Below are 20560 nucleotides of genomic sequence, written 5' to 3'. Positions count from 1 at the left end.
TTTTTTATTCTCACATCTGTGTTCATGCATGCACAAACAAGCTTGAATGTTACATATAGTTTGAGAAGAAGAAAGGTGAACATTATTATTTTTATCCTAAGACCACATGGAGTCAGACTCATCTAGGAGGTCCCTTTTCTCAAACATATAGCTCATCATACCCTGCCTTAAACACATTCAAATTTTCTGCACACACCACACTCTTAGGTAATCCATTCCAATCATTCACAGTTCTCCATGAAAAAAAAAAAAAAAACTGCTTTTCACTCTCTTGCTCACACATTCCTTCTACAGCTTCCAGGGTTGACCTCTTGTTCTTCCCAATCTATCACCATTTTATGATGAAAACCCTCTTCATATAATGAATCCTATAACAATCCCTTACCAACTTGCACATCTCTATCATATCACTCCCTCTTCATCCTATCTACTAGATTCAGCAGAGTTCATTGTCTCAACCTTTCTTCATATTCAGCATTCCAGAGATCAGAAACTATTTTAGTCAATTGCCTCTGGACCTCTCCAATATCTCTTCATCCTTTCAAAAACCAGGTGACCAAATTGGAACACAGTAGTCCATATGTGGCCTAATCAGAGCCTTATACAATGGAAACAGAATCTCCTTAATTCTATAAGTCAGTGGCCTCTGCAACATTTGCAGGGATTCATTATTTGTAATGAGATTGTTTTTATATTTGGAGTATTTATTATTACACAAGGGTTCAATTCCGATTGGTGCAATGACTTTGAACTGTTTCTTTTAGAATCTGGAAAATCACTGACTCAAGATTAAGTACAAAAAATATACACATTAAATAAAACTAAAACAATATATACAGTTGAAATCAAAATACAAAATAACTACAAGGCATTATTTCCATCATCATCTTCTGATTAATGTTAGTCTACCTTCTTGCCTCAGAAATGCACCTTGCAGTAAACAAGACATTGATGCAACTTTAATATTCTTGTTTGAAATTTCTCCTATCTAAACGTTTTGTATGAGTTTGTTTTTATGTTCTCTTTGTTTGAAAGAAAGAGCACAATAGTTTCTGTAACTTATTATTGCAGTACAGCAGTATTATTATTACAGTATTACACTGTATTATTATTGCTACATATGAGCCATTATAGTATTATTATTATTATTATTATCGCATATGCGCTGTTCATCAGGAATCTGAGATATGTACAAATCCGATTTAAAGATGTTCTCAGGAATGTATAGTGTTTGTAACCCAGGAACTGCCTGTAATCTGTTTGTGCCAGGAAAAACTGGATATGACAGTCAACCCAAGAAGAGAAAGCTGATCTTGAAAGATAAATGGAATATTATTAAAAGTGAGAAGGGATGAGGTAGGATTTTTCTTGTAGGCAGTAAGCCTGGCTTGAGTTCTTTTGGCATTGAAATTGACTAGTTGTCCTCATCCCATTCGAGAATGTTGAGGCAGTGTTTTAAGTCACTAGTTATGGAGGATCTTGTGGCATCTGACATTAGTGTACTGCAAAGTTTATCGAATGAAGAAGAGATGCGAAGATGTGAAGACTTTGATTAGCAAAGCTGTGAATAGGATTTCAAGTTGGGTTATTGATGTAAAGGAAAAAAGAGTAAGGGTGAGAGAGCACAGAACCCTGGGTGCACTTCAGCATTGATGGGGAAATCTGATGAGAGGAAGCCATCCACCATGCCACACAATGAATGACCAGTGAGGAACTTGCCAATCTAATCACAGAGTATAGAAGGGAGGCAGGCCATAAGATGGCAGCTTGTTTAGGAGGCCTCGGTGCCAGACACAATCAAATGCTTTGAAATATCGAGAGCAATAATGTAATTTTCTCCAAACACAAGGGTGGTCAGAAAAGTTCTCAGCCTAACAATGAAAAAACAAATTTACAATTTCAAAACATTTTTATTTTTCAACATAATCTCCCTTATGACTAATACCTTTATTCCAGTGATGCTCCAGCACCATTATCTCATCCCTGTGGTTCTCAATAAGATCTGCAAAATACCCCTCTACAGCTGTAATCACCTCTTGATTCGAAGAAAAACACTGACCAGAGAGGAAGAATTTTAGTTTAGGGAAAAGATAGGTCAGAGAGCCAAATCTGGGGAATGAGGTGGATGTTCCAACAATTCATAGTGCAGATCCCTTAATTTTCCCATTGCCAAAACACCTTTGTGGGCAGGTGCATTGTCCTGATGAAAGATGATTTTTTTCTTCTGCAAACCAGATCTTTTCTCACAAATTTTTTTGTCTTGTCTGGTTAAAAGATCAGAATAATATTCGCCGGTTATTGTTTTACCCTTTTCTAGATAATTAATAAACAAAATGCCTTTAGCATCCCAAAGCACCGATGCCATGACCTTTCCTGCTGATGGAACCAAGTTTGTCTTCTTTGGCGCTGAACAACTGGCTTCTGTCCACTGTTTGGATTCTGGTGTGTAATGTTCAATCCAAGTCTCATTCATAGTAATAAATTGATGCACAAAATCAGTTTTATTCTTGTTAAAATGCTCCAAGCATTGTTCATAGACTTTCATCCGAGTGCGTTTTTGATCTGCTGTGAGCAGATCAAGCGCAGCACCCATCTTGCGTAAAGCTTTTTCATTTGCAATTCTTCATGCAAAATATATCCTACACGTTCTTTTGAAATGCCTATAGCCTCGGCAATTTCATGCATTTTGACGCGCCTGCCATCCAGTACCATCTCGTGCACTTGATCAATGATTTCTGGTGTTGTTACACTTTTTGGACGTCTTTCTTAATTGCCAAAAACGAAAGAGAAGAGTGCCATGAACTTATATGAACTTCGAATGAATTTCTTTTGGCATTAAACCTTTTATTACAAAGAATTTTATAACCGCACGATGCTCAGTTTTATCCATTTCAAGGGACATTTTTGCTTCAGACAGCTGTATAAAACAAACTTCTTGATAGAATGACTTGCAATTTTACACAGATGCTTATGACAGATGTACTAACTTAGAAAAAAAAAATCTTGCTGATAGTGTTGTCATCTATGGTCGAGGCCGAGAAGTTTTCAGACCACCCTCATATTTCCATAGCCTGTGTCCAAAGGTGGGCGAGATTAGCTAGTAGGATTGGTGTAGAACACGAATGGCAGAATCCATATTGGTGATCGCTAATTAACTGTTAAGTCTCCAGATAATGATGAAGCTGGTTGTTGATAAATAAACTTCTCCATCACTTTTGAAAGTACTAAGGTGAGAGCAGCCGGTTAATAGTTTGATGGCTGACTTTTGTCTCCCTTTTTGGGTACAGGCTGGGTAGGGTTGTTTCCATGCTGTTAGGTAGATGCCAGTAAATTATGATAGTTTATATAGGCAATACAGAATGGATGTCAACAGGATGGACACAATTTGAGAATACCATCTGGACCAGGATGAGCCTTATTAGTATCAAGAGGGTTTTCCTGATGTCCTTTTGGCAAAAGCTCAGAGGAGGCATGTAGTAGGCAGTTTGTGGTAGTACAGGAGGTGATTTTCTTTGGTTGTCCAGGCAGGAGTTGGAGTTAAAAACTGATGACAAGAGGTCTGCCTTTTCCTTGGGTGAGGTTGCGATGGGGCTATCATAATGCAAAAGAGAGAGAGAGAGAGAAAGATGGCAACAGGGATGGGAAGAAATTACACCCAAGAGCCTTGGAAAGAGACCAGAAGGCTAGACTGCCAGTTGAGCAGAAAGCAAGTTTATTGCATTTCGTTCTTCTGAAGTCTGCTTTGGAATCATTGATAACTTTTTTACACAATTTTGATGTTGCGCAAGCTGAATGAGAAGCTGGAATTCTTAATTTAAGCCATTGAACATAAGCTGCATTTTTTATCATGGACTGCAGAGGCACATTTTTTGAGAACCAGGATTTGGATCCAGGTTAGTGGTTTTCAGTGGAGTGGGAAACGAAGGCTTTCGTGCTAGTGACGATTATTTCAGTTTTTACTTCAGTGCTACTTTTTGGATTGGGAGAGCAAAAGCAGTAATGTGACCATGGAAAATGACATGAAAATTCCAGAGGTCATCCCAGTTGGGACAATCACAGCACTATAGGATACAAAGTTGAGATTGGCTTTGTATCCTTTTGAGATTGGTGGAGGAGAAACTGTATACTAGTAGCCTAGCTGCAAAGATGCTTCATGTGCAAAGTTTGTGAATTTTTTTTATTATTATTATTAATTTTTTCATTATTATTATTTTTTTCAGGTATTCTAAGGAACATTTGTGAAATTAATCATGGAAAAGTTCACAACCTAACAACAAACAAAATTGTGCAATTTTATTTTGAAAATTAGCATTAGATTATTAATTGGCCATCACGTTCTCCAGATCTGATGGGACTTCTTCCTGTTGAGTAACCTGAAGGAAAAGGTGTAAGTGGACAAGCCCCAGGCAGTCCAACAGCTAAAGGAGAACATTCATGCAGAAATTAGGGCACTGCAGCCAGAAACATTAACAGCTGTTATAGAACATGCTATAGAAAGGGCCCATCTTTGTGAAGCCAAAAATGGAAGGCATTAAAGTGATGTGGTTTTTCATAATAATAATAATAATAATAAAAAACTCCAGGTTCTGTATTTCATTATAACAAAAAAAAATAATAATAATAACACAAATAATAAAGTTATTAAATGTTTAAATCCCTTCTTGACTTATGGGGCCACTTTGTATATATGTTACTTGAAACATAAAGGAAACATGATCTGCAGCAACTTTTATCCTCTTGCATTTTTTTTGAATTTTGCCAAATAACCAAGCTCATTATGATGATTCAAATTTTTTATTTATTTATATTGTTAATATTTTCACTCTCATCCAAGAAAAGTTGGAAACCTGTAGTGCATATGTATCATGGGTGGGTTAAGCATTATATAATGTTGAGGCTGTTTCAAGCCTATTTAGCAATCAGGATGGTGGTCTAGCATCAGGCATTGAAGATAATTGATGTATTATACCACTGTTTTCTAAAGTGACCAGTAATGTTTTATTCTAGATGTAAAAATTACACTAAGAAGTGTAAACAGCATTAAATATTATACATCTGATATTCAAATATGACTTTGTTTATACCATAGTAAGTATAAGCCTGTCTACAAACAGGCTTATACTCAGAAAGAGGAAGGCTAAAAACACTGCAGCTCGATCTCTCTCTCTCACTCAGGCACATAATTGTAATTAAAAATGAAAACAAATTTCCAGTGCAAAGAATAGCAGAAAGTGATCATTTGATGTGCTAGGTGTAGCAGAAATGCCAATTCCTGAATGTACAATGCAGATCATTTTCCTTCATGTTTGTATTTATAATTTCTCTTCATAACTTCCACAATCAGACTATTGAGAATAAATTGATTTTCAGATCAGCGTCATCAGAGCACAGCACACTTGTACATGCGACAGTGAGTGAGTGAAACAATACAATTGCAATGGACAAAAAGATCTCAAGTCCTATTTTGGCTCCCTCTAATGTAGAAAAAAAAACAAAAACATTACATTGCAGCTATGTGGGAGTTGCTCTTTGGATAACAGTCTCCCAAATTTTTGGCAAATTAATGCAACCATATTTGATAAGGTTGGGAGAATTCTTCAAAGCCATTGCTGACTCAAAAAAATCTTTCAGATCTGTAACGACTTCTAAATAGCACATTTGTTTTCTTCCATCTAATCCTGTGTGAGGGAGTATCCAAAGCGTGGTCTGCCAGTCCTGACTTGCCATAGTAATAGTAGCGAATGTATTTTTTATGTTCTTCCAGGCAGATGTTCACTGATCTTCCTGTTTGTTCATAGTAGGCCAAGTCACAGTCACAAGAAACTTCATACACTCTTGGGTGTGCTAAAGGGGAAGTTTATCCTTAGGTGAGCAGATCAGAGTTGCTTGTTTGAGGTTTGAAAGTGGTGCAGAGGCTATTTCATCAGTAATTTGGCTACCTTCTCTGATGTACCTCTGACATAGGGTATAGAAATGGTCATCTTGTGTTCTTGTATATTGTGGGTGCAGGGGATGAGTAATGGGACTATGTAGTATTTTATCTATTTTGTGGGGATTGTAGCCGTTGGCCAAGAACGTATGGCACAGATATTTGAGTTCTGTGGTCAGAGCTGTATCGTTAGAATAAATGGCTCTGGCTCTGTGTGTAAGTGTTTTTAAAGTGGCATACTGTTGGACTGGATGATGATGTGATTGTTTATGTAGTATCTTCCTGTGTGTGTGTTGGCTTTTTGTAGATGGAAAAAGATAGTGATCCATCTGAAAGGCAGGTGACCAATGTGTTAAGAAATGGTAAACAATTATTTGATCCTTTTTCTGCTGTGAAGTGGATTTTGGGATGTTGACTGTTTAGGTAGGTGACAAACGTTATCCAATGTGGCCAAATGGCAAATACATCATCTACATACCATAATCACACTAGTGGCTTCTATGTGGCTGTGTTAAGTACTTTGTTTTCAAAGTGTTCCATGCAGGGGCGGCTCGTGCATAGGCACTGCAGAACTGCAGCTCCCCCAATTTTTCTCGATATATAAATATATTTATTAATTTATTTATATTTGCTTGTAATATTTAATTTTATCATCAACAATCTTATACAATTCTCTTATTTTGTATAAAAAATAATAAAAATTCATCTTGTAGCAACTTAGGAAGGCGAATACGCTAGCAGCACTGTGTTTACCACAGTGTCATATTGCTACATGCTGAAGCATATGCACGTCATAGTGAGATGCGAGCTATTAGCGTGATGTGGCACTATCTGTCGTGCAGTTCCACTGTTGTTTATATGCAGTTTGCGCCAGTAGTAGTGTTCGTAGTGCTTATCATGTTTACTCCGTCTCTTTAAATATTTGGATGTTTCAATTAAAGACATAACATTTGTTATAGTTTTTATTTTAGAACATTATTGGGGTTATGATAATGGATTTTATTTTTAAGTAATTTGAATTATACCAAACTGTATAATTTTATCGATAATAAACAATATTTTTTCATGAAACAAAATAAGAAGAATATGTTTTATTTTTAAGTAATTTTGAATTATACCAAAAACAATATTTTTTTCATGTTTAATTTTTTTTTAAATTTTTACCATAATTTTGATATTTTATCCAAACACGTATACACTGTACTTACAGTGTGTATGTATATTTTGAGAATTGCAGCATCCCCACAATTTCAAGTCACGAGCCACCACTGGTTCCATGTAAAAATTTGCTAAAGGAGGGGACAAAGGAGAAACCCATAGCAGTACCATTAATCTGTTTGTAGATTTTTCCTCCCCATTTAAAGTAGCCTGCATACATGGTAAATTTAAATAATTCAAATTTATCAGGGGGAAATTTAGACTTGATTAAATCAAGGGTGTCTGTAAGTGGTACATTGGTAAATAAAGAGGTGACATCAAAGCTAACCATTATATCTGAATTTTTTAGGATAAGATTTTTAACTAGTGTTTTGAAATGGACTGAAATTTTTACAAAAGTAGAGGATTTGCCCGTAAGGGTAGCAAGCGTCATGGAAACAAGAAATAATCACATCATCATCCAGTCCAACAGTATGGCATTTTAAAAAACACTTACACACAGAGCCAGAGCCATTTGTTCTAACGATACAGCTCTGATCACAAAACTCAAATATCTGCGCCATATGTTCTTGGCCAACGGCTACAATCCCCACAAAATAGATAAAATACTACATAGTCCCATTACTCTGCCCTATCCCCCTATGTCAGAGGTACATCAGAGAACCTTCATTTACACTTTAAAAAGTGTAAATGAAGGTAGAAACACAGAAAAAATGGATGATTTGATCGATAATGAAAATGGTGAGATAAATGCGAGTAGCGAAATTGCCCGTTTGAACGGTGCGATACACAGAGCTAAAAGACAACTGGAGCATATGGAAAATTGTGTGTTGAACGTACCGACAAATAACTGGCGGAAGTCTGTGACGGCAAATAATAGAATGTTCGTAAACGTCAATAAAATGAAGGAGCGAGTGCTGTATGGGGATTCGCTATTAAGAGGCGTAATAATTGAGAGTTTAACGAAGTCGTACCAGCCGGGTGCAAACATAAAGGACGTCAGCGAATCTATTCGACTGCAAAAACAGAGGGTGAAAGAGATGATAATCGTGGCAGGAACGAATGATTTGAAATAGGACAAAATGGAAATGATAGAGGATGTGAGGGAGTTCTTTGAGGTAGCAAAAGAGAAGAGTGAGAGAGTTAGGATGGTGAGTATCTTACCGCGGTATGACAGCGAAGTGTTTAGAAGGAGGGCCATAATTGCCAATGACTTTATGCATTGGTTATACATGGAGAGTGGTGTGGAATTTGTGGTTGTGTGGAATGAGTTCAAAGGGCGAAAGGACTTATATAAGATCGATGGGTTACATTTGAATGGAGTTGGTGTACGGAGACTTGAAAGAGTGTCGATGAATGATGTGGAAGTGGATGTACAGACTCAGGGAAACTAGATTTATTAAGGGGGGGAGTAGATATGCAGACTTTAGGGGGGCAGTTAAGTGTATGAATGAGTATATTATGCCCGAGCGAGTACGACAGACAACAAATCAGAATGAGATAGTTAGTATAAGGCATCAAAGTAGGGATGGGACAAATGGGCTTCTGCGATTCATGTACACTAATGCCAGGAGTATTAGGAACAAGGAGGAAGAGTTTTTGGCCATGGTTGGCACTTCCAGGCCACAGGTTGTCGGTATTAGTGAAACATGGCTGACAGAAGATGATAAAGCTAGTGGGATTGAATGCGACGGGTATAGCGTGTTCAGGAGTGACAGGGTGAATAAAAAGGGGGAGGAGTGTTATTGATGATAGCTGATCAGCTTCAGCCAAGGAGTATAGAAGTTGAGCTGCAGGATGGGGAAAAAAGCACATTTGAGGCTGTTTGGTGTGAGATAGAATCTAGCAGAAGAAAATATACAATTGGGTGCTGCTATAGACCGGGTGATGGAGTGGATGGTGGGGATAGTATGCATAAGCAAATAGAAGAAATGAGTGGAAGGAGGGGAATTATTATGGGTGATTTCAATTATGGTAACATTGACTGGAAAGAGGAGAGGGCACATGGGAGGAAGGAATTGGATTTTATGCGGTTATTAAGGGACAACTATCTATGGCAACATGTATTGGAAAATACCAGGGGTTAGAGAGTGTTGCACCTAGTAATTGCAACTGAGAATGTGCCTGTAACGAACATGACCATGTTGCCACCAATTGGTGAGAGTGACCATAAGGTCATGATTTGGGAGGTGGCTTATATTAGTCGAATTTACAATTAAGACAGGGTACATGTGGAATTACCGGGCTGGTAAGTATAACAAGCTTAGGTGTGTGCTTGGCTCAATGCCATGGCATGTAAAACTGCAAGGGCTGGATGTTGATAGTGCATGGGAGGTGGTTAAGAACTGTTTGCAGGAGGCAATGGTTGACTGTATACCAAGAGTCCGAATAATAAATCAAGTAGGGGTTAAGTGGATGAATAACACTATTAAGCTTGAGCTGCAAAAAAAGAAACAATTGTGGAGGAAATTTAAGGAGAAGGGTGACCATCAGGTGCAGGAACAGTATAAAGCTCAGGCCAGGATGGTAACAAGGGTGGTAAGAAAAGCAAAAGCAGATTACGAAAGGAAATTGGCCACGCAGGCAAAACAGAATCCCAAACAGTTTTTTCAATATGTTTCAAGTAAAAGGAAAAATTCTCATGGTAGAATGATCTTAAAAAATGCTGAGGGTAGGGAGGTAACCGAGTCAGTCGATATTGTGGAATTACTGAGCGAGCACTTTGCAAGAGTATATCATCCAGGTGGTGACTTTGCAGGAATGGAAGAACCAACAGCTTATACTGGAATTGTGATGAATGAAGTAGAGGTAACTAGTCTATTACAGAACCTCAATGTCAATACATCTGTGGGATTGGATGGTATACCAGCTCGTGTCATACGTGATGCGGCCAAAGAATTGTCAGTGCCCTTAACCATTTTGTTTAATTTGAGCCTCAGGACTGGGTCAGTCCCAAGGGGGTGGAAAGAGGGAAAAATAGTTCCACTGCACAAAGGTGGTTCCAAGGCTGCTGTTGAAAATTACTGGCCAATCAGCATAACAGGAATCATTATCAAGGTCTTAGAGAAAATAGTCAAGAGGAAAATACAAGATTGGATAGAAGAAAATGGGATACTGTATCGGGGACAGCATGGTTTTGTGAAGGGTAGGTCATGCCTCAGTAACTTGCTCACGTATTATAACACAGTGACGGCTGAACTGGATAAGGGTAATGGGTTTACAGTGATTCTACTGGACCTTGCTAAGGCCTTTGACAGGATACCATATGGAATTCTAATCAGTAAATTGCAGCATATGGGAATGGACATAGGGTTGGTGAGATGGATAGGAGGGTGGTTGACAGAGAGATATCAGAGAGCGGTTTGCTCTGGAGTAGAGTCCACAAGACTGCCTGTGACTAGTGGTGTGCCACAAGGATCTGTTCTTGGATCACTGATGTTTAATTTGTTCATAAATGATATAGGAAAGGATCTGAGAGGAACAGTTCATTTGTTTGCGGATGATGCGAAGTTGGGTAGGGCAATAGTGAATGCAGATGACGTCAAAATTTTGCAGGATCATTTGGATAGATTGGAGGTCTGGGCTAAGGAGAATGGATGTCAATTTAATGTGGCCAAATGTAAGGTTATGCATTTTGGGGTGAAAAGATTGGCGGCAGTTTACTGCATTGGTGGAACCGTGCTCCAGGAAATTGATGAGGCACGAGATTTAGGAGTGTGGATAAGGAATTGAAATTTAGGGGACACATTGCAAAAGTGGCCAAATCAGCTCATCAAATCACTTGGTTACTGAAGAATACGTTGACAAGCAGGTTATTGTTCCTCTGTATCGAGCCTTGATAAGACCCCATCTCGACTACTGTGCTCAGATTTGGTCACCTTGGTTTCTTCTTGATGGGGAGGAGGTGGAGAGGATCCAGAGGTGAGTGACCAAGATGATAGCAGGTCTGTGGAATGAACCGTATGAGAACAGGTTGAGGATTTGTGGATTGCAAAAATTGGTTGATAGGCAGAGGAGGAGAGATATGATTGAGACATTCAAATTACTGAAGGGTTTCTATAAAATTAATTCAGAAGATATTTTTGAGAACAGGGCTGGTTGTGGGAGGACTAGGGGACATCCATGGAAACTGGGCAAAAGTGTGGTTAGTAAAGGTGTTAGAGCTGGGTTCTTTACTTTTAGAGTAGTGAATGCGTGCAATGCGCTCCCTGAGTCTGTGGTGGATGCTGTGACAGTGAATGAGTTTAAGGCGAGGTATGATAGATACTGTATGAATGTCAAATAGTTGTGATGAATATGATTTGGGGCCTCCCTCGATGAGTCTAATGACTCCCTGGAGTTGCCCGTAATAATAGTAATAGAAGATAGCCAAATTACTGATGAAACATGGCCTCCGCACCACTTTCAAACCTCATATCAAACTAGCAACTCTGATCTACTCACCTAAGGATAAACTTATCATGTTGGAGGCCTAATGGATTTTTTACAGCACTCAGAAAGGATTAAAACAGAATTTACTACTTCCTATATTTCATCTCAGTCACTGAGACATCTTCAAGGATTACAAAAAAAAATGTAACATAAACACAAATAACAAACAATACTAAGCCCAACCACGTGGGTGACACTAAAGTCCTAACTAGGAGGCGCTCCACCTAGTTAGGACTTTAGTGTCACCCACGTGGTTGGGCTTAGTATTGTTTGTTATTTGTGTTTATGTTACATTTTTTTTTGTAATCCTTGAAGATGTCTCAGTGACTGAAATGAAACATAGGAAGTATTAAATTCTGTTTTAATCCTTTCTGAGTGCTGTAAAAAAAAAAATCCATTAAGACTCCAACATGATGTTCTCACAGCACTTAAGCCTCGACACAAGGATAAACTTAGGCGAGCGGATCAGAGTTGACTTAGCCTACTATGGACAAACAGGAAGATCAGTTACCATCTGCCTGGAAGAACATAAAAAATACATTCGCTACTATCTTACTATAGTAGCAAATATTATTAATATAGCATGTAATAATATTAATATAGCTATAGAGCAATATTACTATAGCAAGTCAGGACCGGCAGACCATGCTTTGAACACTTCTTCACACAGGATTAGATGAAAAAAAAAAAACAAATGTGCTATTTAGGAGTCGTTACAGATCAGAAAGATTTTTTGAGTCAGCAATGGCTTTGAAGAATTCTCCCAACCTTAACAAATATGGTTGCATTAATTTGCCAAAAATTTTGGAGACTGTTATCCAAAGAGCAACTTCCACATATCTGCAGTGTAATGTTTTTTTACTACATTTTTTTTTTCTACATTAGAAGGAGCCAAAATAGGACTTTAGATCTTTTTGTCCATTGCAATTGTATTGTTTCACTCGTTCATCGTGTACAAATGTGTTGTGCTCTGATGAAGCTGATTTTGAAATTCAGCAAAATATAAGCAATTAATAAAACATCTTTTTGATAAAATTGTTTCGTGTTGTTAATACTGTTAAAAAAATAGGTCATGAATAACCTTCAACATCTAAGCCTATCTGCTAGATTGAGAATGAAATGGATGAAAACTATCAAATATTGCAACAATCTGCCTGACTAATGCAATTTAAGTTTCTCTTTGTGACAAACATATTTCATTGTATTTATATCCTTCAAATATGTTAGCTAGACTGCTTTATAGTAACACTGTTGGCTTTACTTGTAAGGAACACAATATTAGGATCACGTCTTGCAGGAATGAGGCACCCTTGTCTATGTATAGACATTAACGTAACTAAAGTTATTGGCATATGCTAGTAGTAAAATATATTACATATATTTAAATATTATTAGATATATTATAATAATTATATTTCAAGATTGAAATTATCATGTGTGTTATGTTTTCCTTGGTTTATTTTTATTTACATTTTCTTTAATAACAGTTGCTCAACAGTAGACATAATTTTACATTTTATGCACCCACCTGCAGTATACTCGCAAATTTGTTTCCTGCTTTGTCACCTCAAGGGAATAACAGAAAAGTCATGTTCAGCATTTACAGTCTTCTACAAATCCTGTACACTTCCATTTGTAGTGTACAGAATTTGATGCCTTCCTGTTTTGCTTTTCGGAGACAGGTATTTCTGGAGTGTAAAAGGATGTTGCCAATATTTTGGCAGACCTCTCCCCAAGTGTATCGACAGTGGGTTTTGGATGAACAGTTGCGCATCCAGGAAAGGGGTTAGGGAATATGTGCTCTTAATATTATGTAGGAATTTGTCCAGGATTTCCTTGGAATTAGTTGATGTGGTAATTAGAAGATGCGAATTTAATCCATAATTTCTTTTGACTCTCACAGCGAATATTTCGGGCTTGGGTGCTAGCCTGTTTTTCTCCTGTATACATTCTGAATTTCAAAGTTTGAGGAGAGGTGAAAATCAAACTAAATCGCCCTTTGATGCCATTGTTATTATACACTCATTAATATGATTCACTTCATGTATTGGAGAGGAGCTGTCTGTTACTGGAAACGGGATGGTGGACAAATTTTCACAATTTGTGTGGAAATTATCACTTCTAGTGTGTAGGAGATAAGTTATGGTTACTGAGTATGCACTCCACACTCTTGCTGTGTGGTCATTGACCCCATGTATTATGACCAATCTTTATACCTCATACATCTGTTCAGTGGCGAATTCTCCATGCTTGCTGTCCAAGCTCATTAATTGAGAAAGAAGTAATATTTGTTTGTTAATAAATGCATGCATTTATAAGCATTCTATTTAGGCTTTTATTTTTGTAGACAGAACACGTTTTAAGCTTGCGTGGCAATAATTGAGCTTTGCGTTGTGTATCGAAGGCCGACGCTAGTCAAGCTACCTTGGCTTGCTCGGTTGTGGGAGCATCTGCGTTTCCGCTCCATCCACGTCATCTCATCCTGTCGTTTAAACACTGGCCATACGCAATGAAAGTAGCTCTAGCCAGTGAGCTTCAGCCAGCCTTTACAAGTGTGCGTGTTTCTTGGGAAAATTAAGCTACAACCAACTTTTTATGACGATGTTATTGACCAGTTTATAAAGAAGAACTTTGGGGTAGAATTTGTATTCAAGAAGCTAAATTGGAAAAGATAGAATATCATTTGTAAAATAAATGTATTTGTATGATTAAATGTACATAAATTTCTAAATACGTGTACACAGTTTTAAATGATCTGGCCAAATACAAATATCTTAAAAATCAAATTACAAGAAAATGTAGACAAGCCAAAAAAGAATACCTAGAAGAACAGTGTAATAACATAGATGAATTATTTAAAAAAGAAAACATAGAGAAAGCCTATAAAAAATTAACAAACTGACTATCAAATTTAATAAGAACAGCAAAAACAATGCCATCAAAGATGAAAATGGAAAATTATTAATAGAATCTGAGGATATATTAATGGAATGGAAGAATTATCTTGAAAATCTCTATAATGGCGACCAACGTGATGTTGATATCAGCATAGAAAATCAAAATGAAGATAATCTAGGACCCCCAATAATGTGAGAAGAATTTGATAAAGCACTGTCCGAAATGAGTAAGGGAAAAAGTCCAGGTGTAGACAATATTCCTATAGAACTGCTACAAAATCTAGGTGATGGGATAAAAACCTTACTCTATCAATTAATAGCCCAAATCTATGATAGAGAAGAAATGCCAAAGGAGTTTATGAAATCAACCATAATACCAATACCAAAAAATAATAATGCAAACAAATGCAGCCAATTTAGAACAATAGCTTTAATCCCACATGTTAGCAAAATTCTGCTAAAGATTATTCAAAATATAATTTATTCAAAAATAGATTGTCTGTTGGATGAAGACCAATTTAGATTCAGAAAGATTAAAGGAACAAGAGAGGCAATACTCTGTTTAAGAACAATAATAGAGAGAAGATTAGACCTTAGTCAAAATACTTACATTTGCTTCCTTGATTTAGAGAAAGCGTTTGATAAAGGAAACCAGCAAATACTCCTAAATTGTCTAACTAATATCAGCATAGATTTGAGGGATAGGAAAATAATTTATTAAATTTACAAAAATCAAAATGGATGGATTAAAATCAATGATAAGGAGAAAATAATAAATATCAGGAGTGGAGTAAGACAAGGATGTATACTTTCACTATTTTTATTTAATTTATATATTGAAAAGGCCATTCAGGAAACTAAAGATAAAATAAATAGTGGCATAAAGATAAATTACTATTATTACGGGCAACTCCAGGGAGTCATTAGACTCATCGAGGGAGGCCCCAAATCATATTCATCGCAACTATTTGACATTCATACAGTATCTATCATACCTCGCCTTAAACTCATTCACTGTCACAGCATCCACCACAGACTCAGGGAGCGCATTCCACTCATTCACTACTCTAAAAGTAAAGAACCCAGCTCTAACACCTTTACTAACCACACTTTTGCCCAGTTTCCATGGATCTCCCCTAGTCCTCCCACAACCAGCCCTGTTCTCAAAAATATCTTCTGAATTAATTTTATAGAAACCCTTCAGTAATTTGAATGTCTCAATCATACTCCCCTCCTCCGCTTATCAACCAATTTTTGCAACCCACAAATCCTCAACCTGTTCTCATACGGTTCATTCCACAGACCTGCTATCATCTTGGTCACTCGCCTCTGGATCCTCTCCACCTCCTCCCCATCAAGAAGAAACCTAGGTGTCCAAATCTGAGCACAGTAGTCTAGATGGGGTCTTATCAAGGCTCGATAGAGAGGAACAATAACCTGCTTGTCAACGTATTCTTCAGCAACCAAGTGATTTGAGCTGTTTTGGTCACTTTTGCAATGTGTCCCCTAAATTTCAATTCCTTATCTACCAACACTCCTAAATCTCATGCATCATCAATTTCTTGGAGCAGGGTTCCACCAATGCAGTAAACTGCCGCCAATCTTTTCTCCCCAAAATGCATAACCTTACATTTTGCCACATTAAACTGACATCCATTCTCCTTAGCCCAGACCTCCAATCTATCCAAATCATCCTGCAAAATTTTGACGTCATCTGCATTCACCATTGCCCTACCCAACTTCGCATCATCCGCAAACAAATGAACTGTTCCTCTCAGATCCTTTCCTATATCATTTATGAACAAATTAAACAGCAGTGGTCCAAGAACAGATCCTTGTGGCACACCACTAGTCACAGGCCGTCTTGTGGACTCTACTCCCGAGTAAACCACTCTCTGATATCTCTCCGTCAACCACCCTCCTATCCATCTTACCAACCCCATGTCCATTCCCATATGCTGCAATTTACTGATTAGAATTCCATGTGGAATCCTGTCAAAGGCCTTGGCAAGGTCCAGTAGAATCACCGTAAACCCATTACCCTTATCCAGTTCAGCCGTCATTGTGTTATAATACGTGAGCAAGTTACTGAGGCATGACCTACCCTTCACAAAACCATGCTGTCCCCGATACAGTATCCCATTTTCTTCTATCCAATCTTGTATTTTCCTCTTGACTATTTTCTCTAAGACCTTGACAATGATTCCTGATATGCTAATCGGTCGTTAATTTACAACAGCAGTCTTGGAACCACCTTTATGCAGTGGAACTATTTTCCCCTCTTTCCACCCGCTCGGGACTAACCCAGACCCGAGACTCAAATTAAACAAAATGGTCAAGGGTACTGACAATTCTTTAGCTGCTTCTCGTACAACACGAGCTGGTATACCATCCAATCCCACAGATGTATTGACATTGAGGTTATTCAATAGACTACTCGCCTCCACTTCATTAACCACAATTCCCGTATAATCTACTGGTTTATTCGTTTCTGCAATGTCACCACCTGGATGATATACTTTTGCAAAGTGCTCACTCAGTAACTCAACTATCTCAACTGATTCAGTTACCTCCCTACCATCGGCATTCTTTAAAATCAATCTGCCATGTACATTTTTCCTTTTACTTGCTACATATCTAAAAAACTGTTTAGGATTCTCTTTAGCCTGCATGGCCAATGTTCTTTAGTAATCCTTTTTTGCTTTTCTTACCACACTCGTCACCCTTCTGGCCTGCGCTTTATACCGTTCAGGTGCCTGCCGGTCACCCTTCTCCTTAAATTCCCTCCATAGTTGTTTCTTTTTTTGCAGCTCAAGCTTAATGGTGTTATTCATCCATTTAACCCCTACTTGATTTATTATTCGGATACTAGGTATACAGTCAGCAATTGCTTCATGCAAGCACTTCTTAACTACCTCCCATGCACTATCAACTTCTAGTCCTTGCAGTTGTACATGCCATGGCACTGAACCAATCAAACTCCTAAGCTTGTCATACTTTCCAGCCCGATAATTCCACATGTACCCTGTCTTAATTGACAATTCTACACCTTTAGCCACCTCCAAAGTTAAGACCCTATGATCACTCTCACCGATTGGTGGCAATGTGATCATATTTGTTACAGCCAAATCCTCAGATGTAATTACTAGGTCAAGCACTCTCTGACCCCTAGTATTTTCCATTACATGCTGTCGCAGATAGTTATCCCTTAATAACCACATAAAATCCAGTTCCTTCCTCCCGTGTGTCCTCTCCTCACTCCAATCAATGCGACCATAGTTGAAATCTCCCATAATAATCACCCTCCTTCCACCCATTTCTTCTATTTGCTTGTGCATACTGTCACCACCATCTTTTCCATCACCTGGTCTATAGCAGCACCCAATTGTATATTTAGTTCTGCTAGCCACAATCTCACACCAAATGGCCTCAAATGTGCTCTTTTCTCTATCCTGCAATTCAACTTCTATTCTCCTTGGCTGGAGCTCATCAGCTATCATCAACAATACTCCTCCCCCATTTTATTCTCTCTGTCATTCCTGAACACACTATACCCATCACATTCAATCCCACTAGTTATATCATCTACAGTCAGCCATGTTTCACTAATACCTATAACCTGTGGTCTGGAAGTGCCAACCATGGCCAAAAACTCTTCCTTCTTGTTCCTAATACTCCTAGCATTAGTGTACATGAATTTAAGACCCCCATTAGCCCCAACCCTACCTTGATGCCTTATATTAACTATCCCACTCAGATTTGTTGTCCTTATTTGCTCTGGCATATTATATTCATTCTTACATTCAACTGCCTCCATAAGGACTGTATATCTACTCCCCCCCCCTAACAAATCTAGTTTCCCTGAATTTGCACATCCACTACATTCAGCAACACTTTCTCAAGTCTTCTTACACCGTAACCATTCAAATGCAAGCCATCCATCTTATATAGATCCTTTCGCCCATCAAAATGGTGAGCAAGTCATGTGTATAAGATTTGCTGATGACATAGCCCTTGTAACAGAAAACAGAAGAACGTTAAAAACAATGCTAGAATTACTAAATAATAACCTTGAAAAATATAAAATGGAAATCAACACAGATAAGACTAAAATCACTGTTACAGACAGGCAAAATCCCTATCAATACAGAGCATATATTTAATGTACTATCTGCGAAATGTACGCTTTGCGGAGTGTGGTTAGATGATAATAAAGGAGTGAATGTGTGTAGAAAATGTAGGGAGAATGAGGAATTGAAGTGTATTTCGGATCGTGAGTGTGATATTTTTGTCAAACTTCAGAATGAACAAAATAGGAATATGACAAGAAACGGCGAGGTTGTACCAGAGAATTGTGAGAGAGTGAATGATAGTATTAATGGTTTTAGAGAGAATAAAAATAAAAAAGATGAGATAGATGCAATGAGTGAGATCGCGTTGTTGAATGGTGCGATACAAAGGGTAAAACAGCAGTTAGAGCGTATGAGCAAAAGTCGACTGCATGAACCAGCCATTAATAAAAAGTATGACAGGAAAAATAGGCGTACGAGTGTGAACACGAACAAAATGAAGGATAGAGTGCTGTATGGAGACTCGTTAGTACGAGGTGTGTTAGTAGAGGATTTGACAAAATCGTACCAACCTGGTGCGACCATAAAGGATGGAACTGAGTCTATTAGAGAGCAAAAGGAAAGGGTGAAAGAAATGATTGTTGTGGCAGGTACGAATGATCTGAAAGGAGATAAAATGGAAATGATAGAAGACCTGAATGAATTGTTTGAGGTAGCAAAAGAAAAGAGTGAGAGAGTTAGAATGATTAGTCTTTTGCCACGGTATGACAGTGAAATGTTTAAAAGGAGGGCCATAATTGCGAATGACTTTATGCGCGGGTTATGTATGACGAGTGGTGTGGAATTTGTGGATGTGTGGAGTGAGTGCGATGGGCGAAAGGATCTATATAAGATGGATGGCTTGCATTTGAATGGTTACGGTGTAAGGAGACTTGAGAAAGTGTTGCTGAATGTAGTGGATGTGCAAATTCAGGGAAACTAGATTTATTAAAGGGGGGGGGGGTAGATATACAGTCCTTAGGGAGGCAGTTGAATATACGAATGAATATAATATGCCCGAGCGAATAAGGACAACAAATCAGAGTGGGATAGTTAATATAAGGCATCAAGGTAGGGTCGGGGCTAATGGGGGTCTTAAATTCATGTACACTAATACTAGGAGTATTAGGAACAAGAAGGAAGAGTTTTTGGCCATGGTTGGCACTTCCAGACCACAGATTATTGGTATTAGTGAATCATGGCTGACTGTAGATGATATAGCTAGTGGGATTGAATGTGATGGGTATAGTGTGTTCAGGAATGACAGGAAGAATAAAATCGGGGGAGGAGTATTGTTGATGATAGCTGATGAACTACAGCCAAGGAGAATAGAAGTTGAATTGCAGGATAGAGAAAAGAGCACATTTGAGGCCATTTGGTGTGAGATTGTGGCTAGCAGAACTAAATATACAATTGGGTGCTGCTATAGACCAGGTGATGGAAAAGATGGTGGTGACAGTATGCACAAGCAAATAGAAGAAATGAGTGGAAGGAGGGTAATTATTATGGGAGATTTCAACGATGTTTGCATTGATTGGAGTGAGGAGAGGACACACGGGAGGAAGGATTTGGATTTTATGCGGTTATTAAGCGATAACTAATCTGCGACAGCATGTAATGGAAAATACTAGTGGTTAGAGAGTGCTTGACCTAGTAATTACATCTGAGGATTTGGCTGTAACAAATATGACCACATTAGCACCAATTGGTGAGAGTGATCATAGGGTCTTAACTTGGGAGGTGGCTAAAGGTGTGGAATTTTCAATTAAGACAGGGTACATGTGGAATTATCGGGCTGGAAAGTATGACAAGCTTAGGAGTTTGATTGGTTCAGTGCCATGGCATGTACAACTGCAAGGACTAGAAGTTGATAGTGCATGGGAGGCAGTTAAGAAGTGTTTGCATGAAGCAGTGGCTGACTGTATACCTAGTATCCGAATAATAAATCAAGTAGGGGTTAAATGGATGAATAACACCATTAAGCTTGAGCTGCAAAAAAAAAAACAACAACTATGGAGGGAATTTAAGGAGAAAGG

The 20560-nt window shown here is 38.1% G+C and overlaps 1 protein-coding gene across 11 annotated transcripts in view; it reads left to right on the top strand.

Moving 5' to 3' along the window:
* CadN (neural cadherin) overlaps nt 1–20560 on the top strand; it is a 1238426-nt gene that overhangs the window by 429450 nt on the left and 788416 nt on the right. The window lies entirely within an intron of this gene.

Source organism: Typopeltis vanoorti, chromosome 18 (assembly GCF_054136105.1).
Source record: "Typopeltis vanoorti isolate ZY-2024b chromosome 18, IOZ_Tvanoo_1.0, whole genome shotgun sequence".
NCBI classification, from domain to species: Eukaryota; Metazoa; Arthropoda; class Arachnida; order Uropygi; family Thelyphonidae; genus Typopeltis; species Typopeltis vanoorti.
Note: the sequence above shows the minus strand (reverse complement) of the source record. Positions and strands in the feature narration are given on the sequence as shown.